The following is a 24,380-nucleotide window of genomic DNA, read 5'->3' as shown; positions in this document are numbered from 1 at the left end:
GCTCCTCGCATGCATATGCCAGTGAATTTGAGTACAATATGTTTAAAAAATAATATTCATATTCACATTTGTGATTATCGATAAGAGAAGATAAAGAAGTATTAATAAATATTTGAGTATTAGAAACGGTTTTAAGATTTCAATCTTCAAGGTTCCATAGCGAGTACCTCTTCACATTTAAGTAGTCGCCATGATGAATTACGATAGACACGTGATTATGTGACGTTTACATTTAGTAAAAATAGGTGAATATTATTTACGTACGTCTTAGGTATTAAATATTATACATTAGTTATAAGCTATTTTTAAGGTTTGTGATATTTTTAGTTTAATTGTAAAACTGATTTATTAACTGAAAGCGGGTGTATAGTTTGCAGTGAGAAAAATAACCTATCCCACAGCAATATACAGTATCTTGATTCATATACCAAAAATTTTGTTTTACGGCATAGTTAAGAATGTTTGAATTAATTTAAGAAATAATTAGTAAAAGTTAAATTATATTAACATTTAACGATAGAATATTAGAACTGAATCGCGTATATTCAACAATTACGTATTCATAAATCGTTCTTACATAACTTTATAAAATCGATTTGCCTGCTAAACACAGACGAATCCATTCGTTTTAAATTCATTATTTAACTCCCATAAGTAATTTTCATAATTTTTTTCGTTTTCTTGCGTTTACGTTAAAACAAATTGCATTTATTTATTTCTGATCGATTATTGTTTTCAAAGAGGATATTTTATTTCCTTGGCATCGATTTATATATTTTTTTTAATTATTATTATTATTTATGTCCAAATAATTTTTTCATACTAACTTGTATTTATTAGTATCTTTAGTTGTACGTTTGATATTATTGCAGTTATATGCAAAGCGGATCTGACGATCCAAACTGATTCTTGATGTTGACTTTTACAATTAAATAATATTTTTTATTTCGTTAGATACATAAAAGCTATTGATTTATAAAATAATAACTTGGTTTACGCATTTAAATTTATTCGTTTTATAAAACATTTATTTGATTAAAAGAATTAATATGTACAGGTTATATTAATTTGCACAATTATGTGATCAGTTACTTATATACAGGTGTATATGAGCGAGTGTGTGGGCCTGTGCGCGCGAGTGTATGGGAGTTAAAACATTACTTATTCTTGCTTCTCTGCTGAACTGGTTTTAAAATTACTTTGAAGTGAACATCTTTTCATTTGTTTTAAATATATATTTTTGAATGGAAGAAGCAAACTTATTTTAAACGACGTTAGGTTTTTCTTAGAATGATATAAATCAATAAATGAGTTTTCTATCGTGATTTTTTTGACGTATCGTTCTGTTATAAAATTATAATAACACTGAAGTATTTTAAAAGAAATATGTATTTTATTTCGATCTAAATCGATTCGTAGTAATTACCTAATCAAACTGTAGTTCTGTAATCGATCAGTATAGAATGTAATCGATCTTCGGGTCAGGAAATCAGTATAGAAAACGTACTATTAATTAAGAAACAGAATAAAATAGTTACAAGAACGTAGGCATTTTTATTAAAATAGATTTAATTTTGTTTTAACATATGTCGTTTAAAACCACGGTATATTAGGTTGCTATAACATCGAATGCGAATCTTGCAACTAAACCATTAGTTAAGTTAGAATATATATATATACACTTTAATATAATGTGTAATTAATTTTATTAATTCAAAATATTGAGGTTTTTAGAAATATAAGGTTGTGTGTGTGTGTGTGTGTGTGTGTGTGTGCGCGCGCGCGCACAAATTATAAATCATAAAAAGATTACAGAAAAAGTTAAAGAATATATTCCCAACTGTTCAGCAATACTGAGTCTTAAAATTAATAATTTGCTACACTACCGATAGTAGCAGTACTGTTTAATAGTTATTTTTAAAAAATTAACCCATACATTTAACTTTTTTTTTCTATGATTAATTCAACATATAAGCTTGAAGCTTGTGAATCGGAGTTTAAACTGGAAATTTTGCAGCGTACGAAAAATGCCATGTCTGATTGGGATCCGAAGCCAGAACCTCCGGGTCCTTTACATTTAATATTATAACTACTACATTATTTTTATTTAAAAATAATAATAATGATTTTCAAAAAAATATGAACGACTTTTCAAATAGAAAAATTTATAATCAAATTATTTAGAACGTAAATAAAAGAGAATGCATAGATAATTCATTCTGATTGATAGATAACAATACGTTATATATATCTTATCAAGAATTAATAAATAACAGGGATAAAAAAAGTAACGGCTAAAATACGTCAGGATGGATAAAGGAAAACTATAAAAACGGTAAAAACTTGATCAGAGTATTATCACATTACACATAATTAATAATATTATTGAAAATTATATAATTGGAAATAAATATAATATTATAATTGGATATAATATTATATCTATACTTATATATATTATTATTATTATTATCACATATTAATATTATTTGATATATTATTATTGGATATTGAATATAATATTGTAAATAAATAAATATAATTGGAAATTTACGTGATTAAAATTCTTAATAATTATTTAAAATACACATTAAATATAAAAAAGCCGCCAATAGATTGCATTATATTCATCGCTGGATACGCCAGAAATTTTTTCAATTGTATTATTTTAAGCTGTATTTGTATCTTTATAATAAAATAATTGACAAACGTTAAATTAGCCAGCTTCAGTTATTTCTTCATCGACGTTTTAAAAAAAATTGTATACAATAAAATTTAATGTTATAGACTTTTTTAGATGATTTTATTAAATATAAAATTACTCGTTTGATTATATTTAAATATTTTAATTCTAATTTTTGAAGGTAAGATACCCAACTGAATAAAGCAATAACCACAATTTTTAATAATAGTATATTAGATTCAAAATTTCGAAAAATATGTTTTCGACTTTGCGAAACTTTGGGTCTCATGTGTAAGTTATTTTAATGACTTCTTAATAAAATTTTAATATTTGTTTAACAAAATACGTTTTGAGCATGAAAAATATGAATTTGCGAAAAAAGACCCTTTTTATACTGAAGGGGAAGGCATTAGAGTCAAACTAATTTTTAAGAAAATAATCAGTAAGTGGTGACAGTAAATTTAAAAAGAACTTTTTAAAATCGTTTTAAAATTTCAAAGGAACAGTTATAATTCTAAATAAAGTCGTAATTTTCTAGAAAGGGATGAAAAGTTTTGGCTAAATCTTTTTTCAAAAAAATATTACAGAGCAAGGGGTATCAAAAATTACATTTTTAATGCAAAGCGTGCGAGATGGATTTTAATGTAAAATAATTTTCAAATAGTTTTTAATTAAATTTTTTTTCTATAGATTAAAAATGTTATTTTGCCTTATTGATATTATTGTCTTATTGGCACCGGGGATTGACCGGCTTGACCCGGATATTATGTATCATCTGTTACCTGTCATAAGAGAGCTACATGGCAGGCTGTTCTCGGGGTGCTTAAACTGGGGTGTCTTTTGGACTTGTTTGAAGATTACCTTGGTGAGGGTGCTCTTCAAACCTGAAAAGGACCGGAGAGAGATCGGTAGTTATCAGCCCATCAGCCTCTTGCTGGTTTTTGTAAGTTGCCAGTTGCAGGAAAGGCTGGTTGTGGAATGACTTTTCAAGACATTGAGATGAACGGTTTTCTAAATCGAGGCCAATATGGCAATATGAAAGGGGTTGGTACCGAGGATTGCATCTTAAATGCTCTTTCTGAGGTAGAAAGCGCAACCAATAAATATGTTTTGGCAATTTTTATTGACATAGAGGCAGCACACCTTGTGTTGGAGTTCTGTCCTCTATGTGTTGGAACGCCAGCAATGTTCCCGAAGCCCTACAGGCCGTTGTTCCTGACTATTGGTCTAACCGCATCGCTCTGTTCATATATGCGCGCCTAGTTTTGGAAAAGTCCGCTCTCCGCTCGTTATGGAAAAGTAGGGGAAGACCGCAGGACTCCGTTCTCGGTCCTCTGCTGTAGAACCTGGTCTTTGACCGATTTCTGGGATAGACATTCCCAGAAGGGGTCACGGCCCAGGCATTCGCCGATGACCCCCGAAAAGGAAAGGAAAAGGTGGACTGCCTCCGTTTAGATCGTGGCAATTCACGACTATAGCTGGAAGAAAGAGCCCAAGCAGTCTTGTCAACTGGAGAGGCCTGGATAAACAATCAAAATTTAAAGATTTCTGTGCCCACGACGTAGTATATTCTTCTGAAGAGCGCAGACAAATTATCATACAAATCATGAAAAATAAAGGCTGTCCAATCAGCTGGGTAAGAATTCGAAGTACCTAGGTGTTTTGTTTGATGATAAGTTGCTGTTTAGCAACCATGTCATAGAAGTAGCGGCGAACACAGTCTCTGCGATACACAAACTTATGAGGAATGCTTGAAAAGACTATAGGCTATCGGGTCGTCAATTGTACATGTGTACCGTGGTGTCTTCGAGAGATCATTTACGCGGCGCACGTATGGGCACATAGGTTGGATAGGAATAGAACACTTAGTCTAAATTTAAGTGTCCAGCGCAGACCCTTGATTGTATGCACTGGTGTTGTTAAAACAGTCTTCTATAAGGTTACTACCGTATACGGAAAGATTCTACACATCGCTTTAGTGGTGAATTTCGGGCAAGTGTGTGGGGATTGCGAAGAAGTCGAGAGGCCGAGGTATTTGAGATGCGGTTTCGAGCCGAGCCAGTACCGAAGCAGAACGGTGATTACAATGCACCGGATCTAAATTTCGGATAGTTTACCATCTACCGCTTGCAGAAGAGGCTTCAGAGCCTCGATATGGAAGCACGGCGGCAGGAATGGAACACCACGACTAAGGGACGACCCTTGTATAAATTTATACAGGATCTGGGTGAATGGTACGCCTGAAGTTCATTTTTAAGAGCAACAGGAGCCCAGGTGCTCACCAACCATGTTAATTGAGAAAATATTTGTTCAGGTTCCGCCTGGCAACTAATGAGCTGTGCATCTGCAGAAGATCCAGTCAAATGAACATATGATGTTTGACTGCCCCGCTCTGAATCGGGCCACCCTCGAACTTAGAGGCAAGAGAAAAATTGGCCACTCACAAACGGCGAGTCAATGTGGCGTGACCCATACTGTCAGACCGTGTGGTTAGATTTAAGGTGACGAGTTAAATTTATATTTATGACAGTCATATATTATAGTAGAGACGGGATGCGCCTACCCAATTTACTTTAATATATGACAAGTGAACGGCTAAACACAAAAAGCTAATGGTGTATTTACCAAGCTTATACCATTCACGCTGTTAGGTTAGCTCTAGGGGCTAAATAGGACATTTGTCGCTTAAACTGTTTGAGGCACAGTAGCCATTCGGTCTTATGCCGTAGGGCGATCGAGTGAGATGGTGGCGGGAGAAATGCAAGTGAACCAAATTGTCTTGACTGATTAGATATAAAATCTCCCATTAAATCCTATTCAGAAGAAGTTAGCGAGATTCATTGCAGCGGCATCATGATTCGCTCGGAATGAGGAATTCACGACTGTCTTGTATTCCTTTATATTCGTGACTAGATCAAACGGTTCGGTTTAAATTAGACAGCTAGCTATGTGATTAGACAGTCATGTGACCTATTTTAAATCACCTGGACAACAGTGAAGATATCCGGCGACTCAACGCTAGCACATGCTGGACTTCGGGTGTATAAGACTTTTGAGCATTAGACGGGTGATAAACATCTTTCTAATCCTTAGTGAGGAGCCTAGGGCCGTTCTGTTTCTTTCCGTGAACTTGTTATGCTACTATTTCGTTTATCTATATATTGTTTAATAAAGTGGTGGATTCTTTTTTAATTTGTTTTTTCCGTAGAATATTGTGATCTCTTGAATCTTTGCGATCCCAATTAATGCGAATGTAGTTTTAAATAAACTTTTTATGTATATGTAGTTTATTTAGATACATGTTTAATTATGCATATACGCTTTTGTTGAGGATGTTCGCTAAAAGCTCCTCTAACTTTTGTAACTTATGCTCACAAAAGTTATTATTGTAGCTTATGGTTTCTTAACGGTTTGAAATTATAAATACAAGATTTGTGAGACAAAAAATTCTATTCTGAAGGCAGATATAACTAAAAAAAAATAAAATATATAATCATTTTTTTGGAAGGGATGAATAATAAATAAAAGCTGTTTTGTTATTTGTAACTTTGATAAAAAATTTAACTTTGTAAGAAAAATTTTTTTCCTTAATTGCCCCGTTAAAGATTTGAAATGTTTTGCCGCCAAAACACCCCGTTTTTTTTTAATTTTTGCAAAACTTCTTTCCCCCCGCGAAGGTTACTTACTACCTGTCTACCAAGTTTGAAGAAAAATCGGTCAACAGCGTCCATATACTTGCCAGTATACATACGTACTACACTAACGTTCGTCAGGCAAAATAGATTTTTTGAACTTTGGGATTTTTTGGAGTATTGGAATAAAAAAGAATTTTCGCATATGATTTACAATTTACTTAACCCTTCCTTTTTTGTTAATTTTTTAAAAATATCTCAAAGGTACAAAACTTAAAAAAAGACCAATTTTTTTAAATTTATTTTTTCCCGGTGTATCTTGTTATTGCTATAGCAGCATATATATATGCTGCTGTAGCATTAACAAGATACACCGGTAAAAAATAAATTAACTAAAAATAAAGGGAAAATAAAATTAACTAAAAAATATAATTTAAAATTCAGAAAACGATAACGAAAATTATTTTTGCGCATATTCATACAGAGCTTGAACGGAATATAAAAAACTCTGGGTTTTTTTTTTACATTGTTTTATTGCTACTATTATTATAAAATTCATTAACCCACCAGTTTGATTTAGCGGTAAAACTCGTCATCATTAATCGAAGTCGAAAATTCTGAGGTTCAAATTCTAATAAAGGTATTTTTTTTCGGATTTGAATAATAGATAGTGGATACCGATGTTATTTTTGGTGGTTGGGGTTCAATTAACCACGCATCTTAGGAATGGTCGGTTTGAGTTGTTCAAGACTATACGTTTACCGGTGCATTTGCATTTACACTAGAATCACTAATGACTTTAATTGTTGATGCGACTATAAATAAAAAGATATTTAAAAAAAAGGGGAAAAAATTCATCGACATTATAGTTTTTATTAAAAAAATATTTTAATTGATCTTTAAATAAATTGATGGGACTATCGTTTTAATTTTTTTTAAATTGATTTGGTTTAATTTTATAAAAAAAAGCAACGGAAGTATAATAAAGCCCTTTCTAATAAGACGAACTACGAGTATTGTGTTGAGTTACATGAAAATTGTTCTGTTGTCCGGATTGGAGAGTGGATATTACTTTTTTTTTTTAAGCATAATTGACCATTCTATTTAGCAAATTGTATATCATAAATATAAACACCAGTTAGGTTAACTTTTTAATCTCCTAATTTTGCTGTAAATGATTTTTACTTGGGCGCTAAAAAATGAGATTTTAGTTCATTTTAATACCTTGAAAGCTCATTTTGGCTTATTGAGGGAACTCCAGTAGATGATTTACTTCAGATGGTATCTATCATAATATACTTAAGTTCATCTGATACATATGCTTAATAAATATTTAATAAAGATGTCAACTTAGCATTTTATTTAAGGCACTTCAATCTCTCATGAAAATTACTATAAAAAGCTTGGAAATGGTAAACAAATTTTTTTATTTATTTTTTTATTAAAATTAAAGTAATACATCAATAATTAAATTGAAAATGACACAAACCTGTTTTTATTACTATTGAACAAATCGCACTACTTCCGGTTCCTTCTATAACACAATGTATTTGAGTGTATGGATTTCTAAATACTATAGTATTATTATACTGTTTGATTATCTGTAAACTCGTAATTAATTTCATATTGTTAATTTCTTTGAGTGATACTGCAGGACCAAATATAGTTATAAATAAATGTACTAACTTTTAATTTTAATATTTGAGTGTTAATTTTAATATCTTTTTTTTTCTTATTAATGTATAATTAACCACACCATTTTAGAAACACAGCCTGAAATTATTACGACAAAGTTGTGTTGCATAACCTATCAGGAAGAATATGAAAAAAAAAAGTTTTCAATGAAAGGTTTAGTAACACTTTCCCGAACGAACATTCTTAATATTATTACTGTTTTCTCAATTATTAATCTATTTCTAACAAAGTTACCTCTTACAAAATCTCTATAGGGGTCCTACAAACAATAAGTTAATATAAAATTTTTATAAAAATTTTTCTTGTTTTGACGGTGTTGACTTTTTTGTTCAATTTTTAATAAATTAACTTTTTCGTAATTTTGGGGTGTTACATTTGATTTACCAAATTGACATATAAACATTTTGTTAATTTTAGTTAACCTTACGTTAGTGCGTTTGAACCAATTTGATAGCGTACACCGTTGTAGCGTAAAATTTTAATCTTGGCGGCCATTTTGAGGTGAAACCGACGGTCGATCGTGGCTATTCGTATATTTTTATAATCCTGTAACAATATTTAATCTGAATACGAAATATAAATCAAAATCCGAGACAAAAGGTATACACACACATACATATTTAATTCTATAATGAACTGTTCGTTCGTTGAAAATATGTACGAATCGTAAATAAATTTATAACTGATTATTCTAATGAAATTATAATTAATTACCGTAGTAAAGTATACCGATTTTCATATAAATAAAAGCGAAGAAGGTTTTTATTCTTACTTAAAAAAAAAAAACTATTATTTTGTGAATACCGTGATGAAGTGAAACGCTACTTCGCGTGTGATAATGCTGTTGCCTGCAATACTAGTTTTTAGTTTTGCCATCTATCTTCTATTGTTAACTAAAATTTATGGTACTTATATACATAATATATAAGCGCCCTCACATACGCGCTCGCACACACGCGCGCGCGCGTAATATAATCACAAAAATTATAACTACTATTAGATATTTAATAATTTGATGTCATCTTTAAAGAAAATTACATTTCTAGTTGAAATTTGATCTTTTGTGATATACAGTCAATTTACTTGAGAAATTGGAATACACACATAATGAAACCCCAATACAGACATAAGAATGTATTTGCCTATTAAGAGAGATTATGAAACACGGGTTTATCCGATAATCCCTTTAAATTTCCGGTTGAATTTTTGTACAGCCAAAAGAAGAAAAACTACTCTGGATAAGGCCATAGTATATTAAAGCCCCCCTCACAAACCACAGAAATACCGGGATGTTGAAATTCTACCGGTCCTTACTTCATTAGCACGGAATCGATGAGCGTCCGGCTAAAACTCACAAAGCATTACCGGGATGGAGAGGAAGACTATAGGAAAAGGTTCAACAGAGGAACACACAAAACGTCAAAGATAAACTATCCAAAAAAGAGTATTTTAACAGCATTTCCGTTAAGCGGGAATCCATGCTGTTCTCTTTCGTTCGAGAGGAGCACATTACTGATTAAAGGTTTTTTATCAGCTCGATTTTATACTGTAATAAATTGCGTTTCCTTCACTTTCTAAAGAGACGCTTGAGAATAAGCTAACCTTTCCTTAATGGAAATCCACGCCCGCACCTAAAATCGTGTGGCATATAGAAGTAATCTAACTAAACAATAAATCATTCGACCCGATTCCCACTGGCGGTCAAACTGTTTTTTATTGTTAACGACAAAATTGTACGTTCAAATCCCGTTTCATTTCAGCCCGTTAGAAAATAATCTATTTGAGTTAGAGTAATCTTTTTATCTATTTTAACTTTGAACGATTGAGGTCATTAACACTTTTCACCCAAAAAGAAGATAGAGTTACTGGAAATATTAAACCATATAAGAGTATTTTCTTTGTCGTTTCTAGAACTCTATAAAAGTAAATATTTTGTGAAAGAAAAAGATAGATGGCAGTTTTTCTTAAAAGTTATTTACTTAATATTTTACTCTGCGTAGTAAATTTTTAATAGTTAATTAATAATTGTAGTTTATTAATGTAGATAGTAATAGGCTAACGCTCAAAAACAATCGCTTTTTATTTTTTTTTTTTAACATTTTATAAATTTATTTAGAATTTATTTAGAATTAGAAAATGGTGTTATAGAGGAAGAAGAGGAAGTTGAGGAGGATGAAATGGGAGAAACAATACTGAGATCTGAATTTAAGAGAGCATTAAAAGATTTAAATGGCAGAAAAGCTCCTGGAATAGACGGAATACCTGTAGAATTACTGCGTAGTGCAGGTGAGGAAGCGATTGATAGATTATACAAACTGGTGTGTAATATTTATGAAAATGGGGAATTTCCATCAGACTTCAAAAAAAGTGTTATAGTTATGATACCAAAGAAAGCAGGGGCAGATAAATGTGAAGAATACAGAACAATTAGTTTAACTAGTCATGCATCAAAAATCTTAACTAGAATTTTATACAGAAGAATTGAGAGGAGAGTGGAAGAAGTTTAGGAGAAGACCAATTTGGTTTCAGGAAAAGTATAGGGACAAGGGAAGCAATTTTAGGCCTCAGATTAATAGTAGAAGGAAGATTAAAGAAAAACAAACCAACATACTTGGCGTTTATAGACCTAGAAAAGGCTTTCGATAACGTAGACTGGAATAAAATGTTCAGCATTTTAAAAAAATTAGGGTTCAAATACAGAGATAGAAGAACAATTGCTAACATGTACAGGAACCAAACAGCAACAATAACAATTGAAGAACATAAGAAAGAAGCCCTAATAAGAAAGGGAGTCCGACAAGGATGTTCCCTATCGCCGTTACTTTTTAATCTTTACATGGAACTAGCAGTTAATGATGTTAAAGAACAATTTAGATTTGGAGTAACAGTACAAGGTGAAAAGATAAAGATGCTACGATTTGCTGATGATATAGTAATTCTAGCCGAGAGTAAAAAGGATTTAGAAGAAACAATGAACGGTATAGATGAAGTCCTACGCAAAAACTATCGCATGAAAATAAACAAGAACAAAACAAAAGTAATGAAATGTAGTAGAAATAACAAAGATGGACCACTGAATGTGAAAATAGGAGGAGAAAAGATTATGGAGGTAGAAGAATTTTGTTATTTGGGAAGTAAAATTACTAAAGATGGACGAAGCAGGAGCGATATAAAATGCCGAATAGCACAAGCTAAACGAGCCTTCAGTAAGAAATATAATTTGTTTACATCAAAAATTAATTTAAATGTCAGGAAAAGATTTTTGAAAGTGTATGTTTGGAGTGTCGCTTTATATGGAAGTGAAACTTGGACAATCGGAGTATCTGAGAAAAAAAGATTAGAAGCTTTTGACATGTGGTGCTATAGGAGAATGTTAAAAATCAGATGGGTAGATAAAGTGACAAATGAAGAGGTATTGCGGCAAATAGGTGAAGAAAGTAGCATTTGGAAAAATATAGCTAAAAGAAGAGACAGGCTTATAGGCCACATACTAAGGCATCCTGGAATAGTCGCTTTAATATTGGAAGGACAGGTAGAAGGGAAAAATTGTGTAGGCAGGCCACGTTTGGAGTATGTAAAACAAATTGTTGGGGATGTAGGATGTAGAGGGTATACTGAAATGAAACGACTAGCACTAGATAGGGAATCTTGGAGAGCTGCATCAAACCAGTCAAATGACTGAAGACAAAAAAAAAAAATAAATAAATTTATAACGTATAAAAAAATGTTAAGCCTGAAAGTTTCGTTTAAAAAATATAAATAGATTGGTTATATTAATTTATTTTATGCTTAAAATAGAATTTTCTTCAATTTCTAAATAATATTATGATTCAGGTAAAAATTTACTTTGAAATTGTATAACATATAGAAATTATTTTAGAAAAATAATATAACAGAGAGAAATCAGATAACATTTTTTTTTTATAAAACATATTACCAAGTATACTTTAAATCCCGAACAAAAGTTATAAAAATATGATTAAAGACAAGCAACGCCGTTCGTTAGAGATTTTATACCTTTTTTTCATTTACTGTTAGCCTCCGGTAATTACCGTTCAGGTATTGTTACTTCAGAGGATGAATGAGGATGATATGTACGAGTGTAAATGAAGAATAATCTTGTACAGTCTTAGTTCGACCGTTCCTGAGATGCGTAGTTAATTAAAACCCAACCGCCAAAGAACACCGGTATCCACGGTCTAGTATTCAAATCCGTATAAAAGTAACTGCCTTTAATAGGACTTGAACGCTGGAACTGTAGACTTCCAAATCAGTTGATTTGGGAAGACGAGTTCACCACTAGATCAACCCGGTGGATTAGATTTTATACCTTATTTTAAATCATCATCGAACGTATAAAATTATATAAAAAGAAAATTGATTTTACCTAGAAGAGGAAGCAGGGCCGAGTTAATTTATCTCAAACATTCACCTACCATATTATAATGTAGGATCAACCTAATTAATTCTGGAAATTTAATTAAAAGCTTTTAGGTATTTTTAATCAAAACCATATACATTTACAATTTATTCAGAGTTTGGACTGGAGATTTCTACAGTAAAATCTACATAATCTAGAGACGATCCGAATAGTGTATATAAAACTTGAAAAAAGTTGAACTAGTTTATTATTTTTTATTATATATATATATATATATATATATATGTCGGAGAGGCGAGGAGATTTGTCAGGGATTCAACGTTTTGTGTTTCACTCATTTTTATTATTACAAGTGGAGAATATATAAGATTATAATAAAGTTCAATTAATAAAAATGAGTAGATAACTCGTACAATGAAATAATTACAAATGATAATTATCGCTTATCAATAACTCAGTAGTACACGAATTATAATATAAGATTAATTTAATTTAGAATTCAAATAATATTAAAACAACTTGCGATAGACCGAGGCTCAGGGAAATAACGAATTCGCGATCACCAGGACGTCTGTTCGATCTGGGTTCCAAAGCAAGACTACCCTTTCTCCATATTCTCAAATAATATACCTACTGCATATTTCCTTTTCCTTATTAATTTTATGATACCCCTATCGTCCTGGGATCCAGACTACGTTGACAACCATGTGCCTACCTAGGCCTAAGCCTACCGCAATAAAACAATTTAAACCTTATTTTACAAAATATTACAAGTAATAGTACATTTCTTAAAACTACTAAAAATACCGATATTCTAAAGAATATTCTCATCGTTTTGTCGGAAGATACTCCACTGTACTTTATTCTCCGACATATATATACACTCTTTTCAACCACTGATCGATCAGAAGCGGGAAATTTTTTATTTATTAGCTATTTTTTTACTTTGATTTTAATCCGATCTAGCAGTTAGCAAGCAAAAGTTAATTTGAAAGTACAGCGGTAGGTAACTAAGAACAAGCAAAACTTACCTTTAGTAACCTATCGCTACAGAAATTTATTGTTTAATGTATTTTTAGAAAAAATACAAATAAGGTATTCGGTAAACAACGTATTCTATAACCGATTTAAATCAGTAATCCCAGTATTTTTTCAGCCGTAGAAAAAATACGGTATGCAACTCTCTATAATGGCAATTAATTCGCTTTACGAATTTACGAAGTAAATTGCGAAGTTTACGACACAAGCCTAGGAAAGTGTCGTAACTTACTTTGTACTCGTGGCTTCCATTATAGTTTCTTGAATAATGTTCTATTAATTTTTTTTTTTCTAATTATATATTTTTTTAAATTCTTATAGTGTTAGACTTATAAATTTTAAAATACTACTTACAGGGTAGTATTTCTTAATGAACTCATTTTTATATTCAGTAAATTTTTAAAGGTTATAATAAATTTATTCTACTTACACGGTAGTAGAATGTCAAAACTCCTAATATTGATAAAATAATAGATTTATTATTATTTATTTGTTTATTATTAGGATATTAAAGCGAAAAATTAAAGATTAATAATTCTGTTATTTAAAAAAAATATATTTATAAAAATGGACTCCTGTCTCTATAGTACTTATTTATTAAGTTTTTGAAATGTGACTATGTCTACAGTATACGACGGAAAGTAGCGTGATCGCTTGTAACATGCCACTTGTGTTATAGTAACATCGAACTGTGAATCAAATAATATCAATGAGAATAAACCCATGTTATCGTTTATTACAACCATTTCTATTCATTATTTATTCATACATACGTAATATATACTGTTTTGTTTCACGTTACATACAAGTACTAGGGTTAATGTTGTTTTGTATTACATAATAATACGCTATAGAATAGCTTAAGCAACACGATTTTAATTAAAATTATTTATAAAGTTTCAGAAAGATATTTAAGAACACTTGTACATAATTTTTTTTTTAAATATAAATATTTCTATTTAATCGAAAGTACTACGGCAGTTTATTATTTACATAAAACTCCCAGTTTAGTAATCGACGAGTTCTCTTACGGCTTCGTAGCGCGTCTTAATCCTATCAAGTACTGAATAGATCGACTTTTTATATTCATCACTGTTTGTTGCTCAAATCAAATACACATTGACTGCCTCACATTCCGTTCTTAAATTTCTGCTTTGCCAATCGATAAGCCATAAATTTTTAAACATTGTCAATTAAATTGAAATCAGGATTGCATGTACGCCAGAAGCAGGTTTTTGTCCTATATATTCTGACTGATCTTTCATCATCTCCCGTTAAAGCCCATCAGGGTTAGGAACGGGAGGGGGTGGTATGGCGACCCTAAGCGTCATATGGCGGGTGTATTCTCCTACGGGATTGGGATGATCTTTCATCATCCGCGAACTCGGTTAGTTAGTTCAGAAGACAATGAAGTAGGACAATCAAGATTGTCCGAAAGAAGCCTACAGCGAAGGCGAAAGCTGAATCATTAATTCACTGATGCAAATTTCTACCGAGGCATTTACATCGGTGGCATCCCAATGAGACCTGACTGATAACTGTGAGATGTAAGAAGTTAGAAAGCAAAAGACGACTCCGTTAATCCCCTTGGCTAGAAATATGGGGGTGGGGTGGCGACCAGAATCACCACAAGGCGGTTATCTTCCCCTACGGGGGTTGGGATGATCTTTCATCAAGGAAAAAGGTTAAAATGACATCATCTGAGAAATTTATTCTCTACCTTGCTACATCTTTTTTTTTGTTACTTAAATCTGGGTCGGACATACTTTTATCACGAACACAACCCCAAGGAAAAATCAGAGGGAATTCATCCACCATTTTTGTTAGGGTAACTGACACCAACATTCTAGACACCTAATATCACGCCGTTCGTTTCGCATGATTGATGATTCCTAAATCAACAATTCGACGACACGTACCATGATTTTTATGAGTGCTCGAAATACGAGTTAATGCGTACGGAGACCATCCGTTGGCTTGATCTTATCGTGTCGGCGTTGGATCTCCGTGTAAACTCGAGGATCCAGGCTGAGTGGAGAGTTTTGTAGTGTACTTATCAAAGGAAAGGATTGATGAGGAGATCTAGAGCTCTGCTTGGATCTCTCTTTTATTATATTTTTATTGATGTTTTGTTCTATAAATTGTTTATATTGTCGTTTGTCCTTGTTTTGTTTTGTTTCAGTGTTACTATGTTGTTATTCCGTGTAATATTTTGACGTTTCGTGTTGCGTGTTGAACTCACTTTTAACCTCTACGGGTAGGTAGTACAATTCCTTTGTTAGTTACGTATTTTAAGTCTTGCTTAAGACTTGGTGAGATATGCGAGATTGTTTTGAGTTCATTAATTAGTAGTACACCGATAGGAATGCCACGAGTGGCATTCGCATCGGTGGCATCCTGACCGAGGTGGACTGGAATATGTCAAAAGCAGAGCTTTCAAAGATGACCTCCGGTAGACCCCATAAGGGCTCGGAACGGAGGGGGTGGCGGAGGATGTCTTCCCGTATCGGGTCAGGATGATGGTTCCTAAAATGCTAGTGGATGATAAGTAATTGTTTAAAAAATGAAAAAAATAGCATGTATGTATGGAACTTGAACCCAGAACCTCAAAGAGGCAGAAACACTACCACACCGCCCCGGAGATCGGCAGATATTGTATAATGCTCGACAACTGATAAAAAAGAATATATATGTATCTTTTCATGCATGTACATACTCGGATATATTATATATATATATATATATATATATATATATATATATATATATTACAGTCAAACCTCTTAATCTGAATCTCAAGAGACCAACATTTTTTTCGATTTAGGGAATTTTCTATTTAGAGAGGTAAAATAAGGAAAGTCGAAAATCGTACAGAAAAATTTCATAATTTAATAAAAATTTATTTTAATCTATAATAATGCACCAGTAGTAAAGTACGTTAGAAAATACAAAATATATATAGTATTATGTAAAAATTAAAAAAAAAACCCCTCTGCAAACATTTGTGCTTTTCCTTTGATGACTGGACGCTCTAAACTGACAATATTATCTCTTCATTATTTGAACTATTTTATCACGAATTCATCAATATCGGAGAATTCTACCTCTCTTCTTCTTTTGCGGTCCACATTCGAAGAATATTCTGGTGAAAGTATCGAATTTTCATTGTTTTAAATTGTCGATAAAATGCTTGATGGAATTCCAAATTCGTGAACAATTTTTTCTTTTTTTCTTACCGTTTTTTATCTCTTTTATAATCTTTATTTTATCACCGACTGATAATAATGGTTTATTTTTCCACTGTACGACATTATAAAATGCGGCTATTAAAAATGTACTGGGTATTAAAAATGGTCTACGTATCAAAGTTTAAACAAAAATGTACGTAATGGAATCGTTGATTTTAAAATTAAATAAAATATGATTCCGTTAGAAAAACTAGCGTTAACTACGTAAAATCAAAACGTATGCTGTAGTAAAATCCGACTCATTATGTTACGCGTAACCTGGTGAAAGGAATAAGACCGGATATTATTCATCATACAGAGTCACCGTACACGTAATTTTGTTATCGACTACTCCGGCGACTGGCGACGGAATAAACAAGACGAAAGTTGATTAACGTTAGGTATACACTACCGGATAAAATTCACAGTCCACACTATCTCTATACATTGCAGTAGAAGTTACTGCTACCTGCGTTTCTTTGGAAATCGTGTACAGTATATAAATTGTTTATTGAAAACGTTTAAAAAAACGTTTTCATATAAGAAATAATATATATATCAAGTCCTCGAAATTTTCAAATGAAGGAGGTGATTTAATCGATTTAAAGAGAATTTTTCAAGGGAACTAAGTAAATATTCAATTTAAGGTGTTATTCGAATTAAGGAGGTTCGATTTAGGGAGGTTTGACTGTATATACATATATCTTTTATACAAATGCGGAAGTTTTTAAAAATGTCACTTTCCTTGCAACAGCATCACACGAGAACCAAACAACCAATTACTTTCAAATTTTTAGGATACATTCGGGTTATCCCAGGGATGGTTTTAAGCCGTACATCGAGAACCTAGTCAGTCCGTTTGGGAATTACGATTTTTAAGATATTCATTAAAGAAAAAAATACCCTTTTATTTATATATCTTATATATCTTTCTCTATGGCAACAGGAATATAATGAAGTAATTTTGCTAATCTTTTTTTCTTTAATGAACGTCCGTAAAATATTTAATATTTTCACAACTGTGAGGATAACGAAGACGCCGGGGTGCAGGGAGTATAGCCCTCCGGCTAGATCAGTGGGATCACCTTGGCTCACAGGATGGGGCGGCGAAGAGTTGAGGGACAGCCCCCTGCGGAGCTGCCGTCCGTCCGTGCTTGCACGGATGGGCGGCAGTGATGAGGCACTGGGACTTCCTCATCCTTCGCGAAAAAGACCGAGACTCGGTGGGAGTGCTCGACACAGGATGCTCTCGCTAGAGGCACTGGCGTCAAGACCGAGTCCCGGCTTCTGGGATGAGGTCCAAAAACGACATAATCGGGCTTGGATACCCCGCCCTAGGGGTTAGAGGCAGGTAATGAAAAGATCTAACCGGCGGGCTGACCTATCGGATTAGACTTACGGCCGGCGTACGGGGAGGCCCGTTTGAGTAGACAACCCCCTGGACTTTTTGCTTTGTTGTGGATCCGGCCCGGTGGGTAGGGTGAAAAAAAAAACAAAATACAAAATGAATGAGGGACTTATTCAGATCGTATTAATTTTTAATAGCGTGCTTCGATAATTAAAAACTCAAGAATATCTCTAATACATACTTATTTTTTAAATACCTATTTAATTACCTATTATTTGATAATTCACACAATGAAATTTAAAAACATTAACTTAAGTGGATTAGAGAAAATCAAGTGTACAGTGAACCACATTTTATTTTCTATAATAAATATTTCTATAACCGGTAACCTGGAATGATTAGTGCAAATCAATATTCTTTTACCTTACGACAATCGATTAAATCAGTCGGAAATTAGAACAAACAAACAATTTTATACACCACACGAACATTCGTACAGTCAATTAAAAATGTTCTTAAAAACATGAACGAATGAAAAAAAAATTATAATTATATCAGGTTTAATATATTTATTTAATTTATATATTTATCAGGTTAAATTTATTTTTTTCTCCTCTTTTTCTGATTAAATTTAATCTGAGCTTAGCTCATTTATTTCAGCCGGTTTTAATTGCCTGTATTTTATATAAAAAGGGATTTTGCATAAAATCAATTATTTTATTGTTTTCTTTTTGTTTCTTAATTTGAATAGTAATAATAATAACAAAAAAATTCATCGATTTTATTTTCTTGAGGTGAACATTAATCACATTATAAACAAAAGGTTTACCGGTTGTGTAGCTGAAAAATACGGAACGAGAGGAAACAGAAATATTGCACGGGGAAAACTTTTCTTTTATATTACTGCATTGTGGTAGAGAAGATTTTAGCTCGAGGCTTTAACAGGGTGGTTTAACACATTTTAGTTCATTTGCTCCGGGGGCAACAGACAGCTTTATTTTATTTCTAGTTTTTTTTGTATGCGCAGAACGGTTTTTTTTTTAATATAGACTTCTGGTGAACTGTTCATTTATTTTTTGATTATTATTGTTATTATTATAATTATTATTATTATTTAAAAATGATATTACTTATTAATCAGTCAGTTATATTAGCTAAATTATCACATACTTGAGCGAGTACCCACATACAAAGAAATACAAACGCTAACTTTATTCACAATTTTTTTGGCCTGTACAGTCTGAAATCTATGTAATACGAACTTAGGCAATTTAATTCAAATATTTGTAAAACATAAACGATAACTTTAATAATAAATTACATTATTACCAAAGTAGAAGAGACAATTTATTAGAACAAAAGACCCGGAAGTATTATAAAATTCACCGCTCCAGTAATAGTTTCAGTTAAATTTATCTAAATAAGGCTAAAAAATAATTTATTTCATATTAAATCGGCCTCACACGTCGGTTAACCCGACAAAATAAGACGGTGTTAGACAAATTTCTTTTTTGTATTTAAATTTACGTATGGCTCCAACAAATCGATTGTAAAATAAACACTGCGGCAAAAAAAAATTACCCTTACATACTTCTTCGTTGGGATAACCATAAAATGAAAATAGTATTTTATACATAATATACATGTATTTATAACATAGCAGAAGTTTAGATCTAGATCATAACCAAAAAATCAAACTTACTGGATTTATTTTTTTTTAATTACAATACAGTACACCTAGTTAACTGGTGGTTAACTCGTCCCAATCAGTTGTTTAACAGCTAATTTTTGGAGTTGAAGATTCTGAAATTCAAATTATAGTAAAATTTAGTTCCTATTTTACGGATTTAACACTAAACACTGGATACCTGTACCCAGATGAGCCGGTACAAGACTACACCTCATTTACACGTCATATATATCATCCTCACCTTATTGTTCCGTGGGGAGGAGGTTGCTTACTGTTTACTAATTAAACAGATTACAATGTACATATTAGGAAAAATAAATACGACATAATCTTACTTTAAAAAACCATACAATGAACACAAACAAAAAATTTAATAAAAATTCTAATAGATTTCCAGTTTGCCGCAACATCAAACCGTTTTTGTTTGAAGCGCCTCAATAAAACGCAAAGCCTGTCATCATTATTAAATATTTATAATATTCACATGCAATATATTTCCATCTAAAATATAATATTATCTCTTTGTGTTCCCTCAAACAGTCAGATCGAGTTTTCAAGGGCTGTCAGATCATTGTTTAGCGCCTGTAAATATGAATCGTGAAGGTAGATATTTAAAATAAATTAAAAATCTGAAGTTATATTTATGTTGATATTTATGAATAAACTATCTTTTATAAAAAGAACGGTAATTTATTCTTTAAAAAAACAACGTCTAGACAACGGACAACGGAACTGGTTTGTACTCAATACAGTACTTCAGCTGATGAAAAGGGCCTTATTCTACCGTTGTCATTTTTAAAAAATTGCCGAACCGTTTTAACAAATTTTCCCACTAATCTATTTAATACACAATTAATTTTTTTTCTACACAGAAGCAATATTACTTTGACGATGAATTTTTAACTAATACTAATTAAAGTTTTGCTTTGCATCCTGTTTTGAATGTACAAAACTGTTCTGAATTTATGCACAGTCATATTTCAGATATATTTCTGAAAACTTTTTAATACTTTGTAGTAATTATTTTTTTTTGCATTTAATGCAGTTTCATTTGTTGATATTTTAAAAACTATATAGATTTTAATCGCATTTACTTTCTATGTTTTAATTAACTAAAGTATTTTGTGATGCTGTTCTGATCAAGATTTTGTCACCGTTTTTATAGATGTATACGGTAAAATACTGTGGGTTTCCTTCTTTAATTCATGAAGACCACATCTATCCGTTTCTCACGTCATTATTAAAATTATTATTATATAACGATCAGAATAAATACTTTATTTTATTTTCAAACGTATGTTCATATACGCTTAATGAATTGTAATTTAACTGGAAAACTTATTTGTTTTAGTAGTATGTATGTATGTATGTATGTACCTACTTGTATATATATACTTTTTCTCACTGTACACCGATTATGATTGTTTAATAACCGAAATGACGATTTATTATTAGATTACAAAGATTTATCTAAATTTTAATAGATAAATTTATAATAATTTAATAGATTTAGTTTTTAAAAGATTATTAGTTTACATAAATACAGTATATACTTTTCCTTAGTGTATACTGATGACGACTGTTTGATATTCGAAATGCAGTCTATTTTTAATTTTTAAATATAATTTTTATTAACAACTAGCTCTACCCGCCACGCTTCGCTGTGGTACATTGTGGTTGCATGGATGAGAAATGAGAAACAAAACAAAGTATACGTTTCATAGAAGTTTAATTTTGCAACACTTGTGGATATACAAAATTTTTATGTTTTTCCACTGTCTGCGTAGATATAAAGTCGTTTAAATGTTGATATTAAAAGTCGATATAAATGTTGGTCGTTTTCTAATAAATTCAGAGCTTGGTGAAAGGCGCAGCTCAATCACGACACCATCACACAAAAGTACCTCAATTAAAGTGAATATTTAATTCAGATTGTATAATAATTTGAATCAGATGCATGTTTTTTTTTTGTTAATAAACAATGTAACTGAGAACAGGTATTGTTTCACATGTGACTGCGGTTATCGTTAGATAGTATGGCGAGTGTTTCCCTCGCTTCCGGCAGATGGCTCGGTCACTGGTACACAACTGATCGTTAAAAAAACTGTTTTCTCGCGGTCGCGGGTATTAGTCACATACCCGCGATTTATATGTACGAGTAATTTATTTTTAAATTAGAATTTCTTAATAAATCAGTAAATCGGCGAATATTATTTAAATTTATATGTATGTATACCTATATTATATTTGTGATTGGTCGTTGTGTTTGACAGCGGCCATCTTGCATTGATCTGCTTGGTTTTCCTTTGTTTACATTTCCATCTGATTTATTAGCCTCTTATTTATTAATAAACTGTACAAATTAAAAATAGATAGATAGATTTATTAAAAATAGATAAAAACAATCTTTGATGCGGGTTATATATCGTACTAAAATTTGAGCTCAATCGTTGCAGAACATTTTGAGTTTTTGAAGCGTACACAAACGAACTTAACATTTTTATATATAACGATTTGTGGGCTGCGAAAAAAAGCCCTTAATTTGTGCGAAAAATCCTATCATTTTAAATGCTTACAAAAGCAGAGTAATGCTTACAAATTACAGAATAAACAAACGGCGTTGATTTCAGATGTTAATAAACTGCTAACGTAAGTAGAAGTTTTGTTGCTTCAGTGTACAACGTGATTCTCGAGTATGAATCTACTAATGAATTACGGTCTCCAAAGAAAACAAAACCCCGCAGGTCAATTGAGAAAAAGGTGAGATTTTAATAAAAACGCTATTCGTAAAACAATTACACGAATTTGAATTATTTCGAAATAGTTTAGCGGTGTATTACGTCCTTTGGAAGAGAATTCGGTTATTGTCTTCGACAACGCTTCTTATCATTAAGCGAAAAGAATTCCAGCCGTGTTATAGAAAAACAATGATATCAAAATGCGGCTTAGTTCAAAAGGAATAATTTTTGAAGAGGTTTAAATCATTGCAAAGGGTTTCGCGTATTAAAAGTAATTATAGTCCGTATAAAATTGGTTTGACACACAACGCCACATTGGTAAGTCGTGTTTTTATTCGGCTCCTAACGAATATGTTTGCCGGCCTCCGTGGCGCGATTGGTAACGTCTCGGACTTTAATCCGGTGGTTCCGAGTTGGAATCCCGGTCAGGTATGGCATTTTCGTGCGCAATAAATCATTCATATCATCACCAACTGCGGTTGTCCTTCTTGGTGGCTTTTCTTTTTGTTTTGGTGTTTTTATGTTTTTTTAAAATAAAATACAGATGTTTTAGCTGTTAAATATAATTCAAAGAAATTTGTTACTTAATCAGTTGTAATTTTGTTTACATTGGCAACGGCCATATGGGCTGTTTGTGATTGGTCGTTGTGTTTGACAGCAGCCATCTTGCTTGGCTGCTGTCAAACACAGATGCAGCCATCTTGCATCTGATTGGTTTTCCTTTGTTTACATTTCCAAATTAAAAATAGATAGATAGATTTATTAAAAATAGATGAAAACAATCTTTGATGCGGGTTATATATCGTGCTAAAATTTGAGCTCAATCGGTGCATAAAATTTTGAGTTTTTGAAGCCGGACACAAACGAACTTAACATTTTCATATATATATAGATTAACTCGCTTTATGATAAAATATAGAATCAATAATAATCTTATTTTATTTTTTATTAAATTTTTTGTCAGCTCACCTGGCTGGTCTAGTGGTAAACTTATCGTCGCAAATCGCTGATTAACGACTGATTTTCAAAGTCGAAGGTTCTCAGGTTTGAATCCTAGTAAAAGTTGGTTGTTTTTATATGGGTTTCATATTAGAGAGTGGATACCGGTGTACTTTGGTGGCTGGGGAATAACTTCCCTCATATCTCAGGAAAGATCAGCCTGAGTACAAGGCTGCACTTTATTTATATGTCATATATATCATCCTCATCTCATTTGGCCGAGAGGTGAGGGTTGCTTATTGTTCACTAGTTGAACAGATTGCAACGAAAACATTAGAAATAATAATAATAATAATACATTTTTGTCAACGTAAACAATTTGAGTAATTATTAAAATTTTTCTTCGAAGCAAAAGATTTTCCCATCTTTATTTTTTTTGAACAACAATTTTCAATTGAAATAAAATAACATCGGTCATGTTATGCATCTAATACTTTTCTGACTGTTATAGAATATAATAGAGGGAAAATATTTTTATCGTGTTAAAAATGACTCCATGTATATATATATATATATATACACGTTATGACACAGAACATATATATGTTCTGACTAAGTAAATCATGAAACGTAAAGATTTGTTAATAATCTAAACCATTCACAGAAAAATGTATGTGTGTGTACGTGTGATGGCTTCTATTTCTCTAAATATTTCAGGAACACGCCTAAGATAAGGATTTTATGTCAAAGTATAATTCTTAAAATTTAATAGTATGATTTTTACGTACAAGATACCATTAAGTTTTTCAAAAACATTTGACAAGAGGAACTGGAAATAGAAAGATTTGGTTATCCTATCTATACAATAATGTAAGAGGAAATAAAACTGTTTAACATAAATAATGTTTTCAAAAAATAATTTTCCAAAAAATCTACCCGAATATGAATTTCATTCAGATCGCCTTTCCTAATTTTATTTTTAATTTGATAATTAACTAGTTATTTTTGT

At 31.7% G+C, this 24,380-nt stretch overlaps 2 protein-coding genes across 3 annotated transcripts in view; one reads left to right on the top strand and one right to left on the bottom strand.

The window, feature by feature from the left end:
* Nucleotides 1-24,380, top strand: part of Teh1 (tipE homolog 1 phospholipid transfer protein) — a 256,889-nt gene that overhangs the window by 962 nt on the left and 231,547 nt on the right. The gene's annotated exons all lie outside the window — the stretch shown is intronic.
* Kyat (Kynurenine aminotransferase) overlaps nucleotides 1-24,380 on the bottom strand; it is a 363,126-nt gene that overhangs the window by 147,862 nt on the left and 190,884 nt on the right. The gene's annotated exons all lie outside the window — the stretch shown is intronic.

This window comes from Lycorma delicatula, chromosome 7 (assembly GCF_047948215.1).
Source record: "Lycorma delicatula isolate Av1 chromosome 7, ASM4794821v1, whole genome shotgun sequence".
NCBI classification, from domain to species: Eukaryota; Metazoa; Arthropoda; class Insecta; order Hemiptera; family Fulgoridae; genus Lycorma; species Lycorma delicatula.
This window is presented reverse-complemented; position numbering and strand designations above follow the sequence as displayed.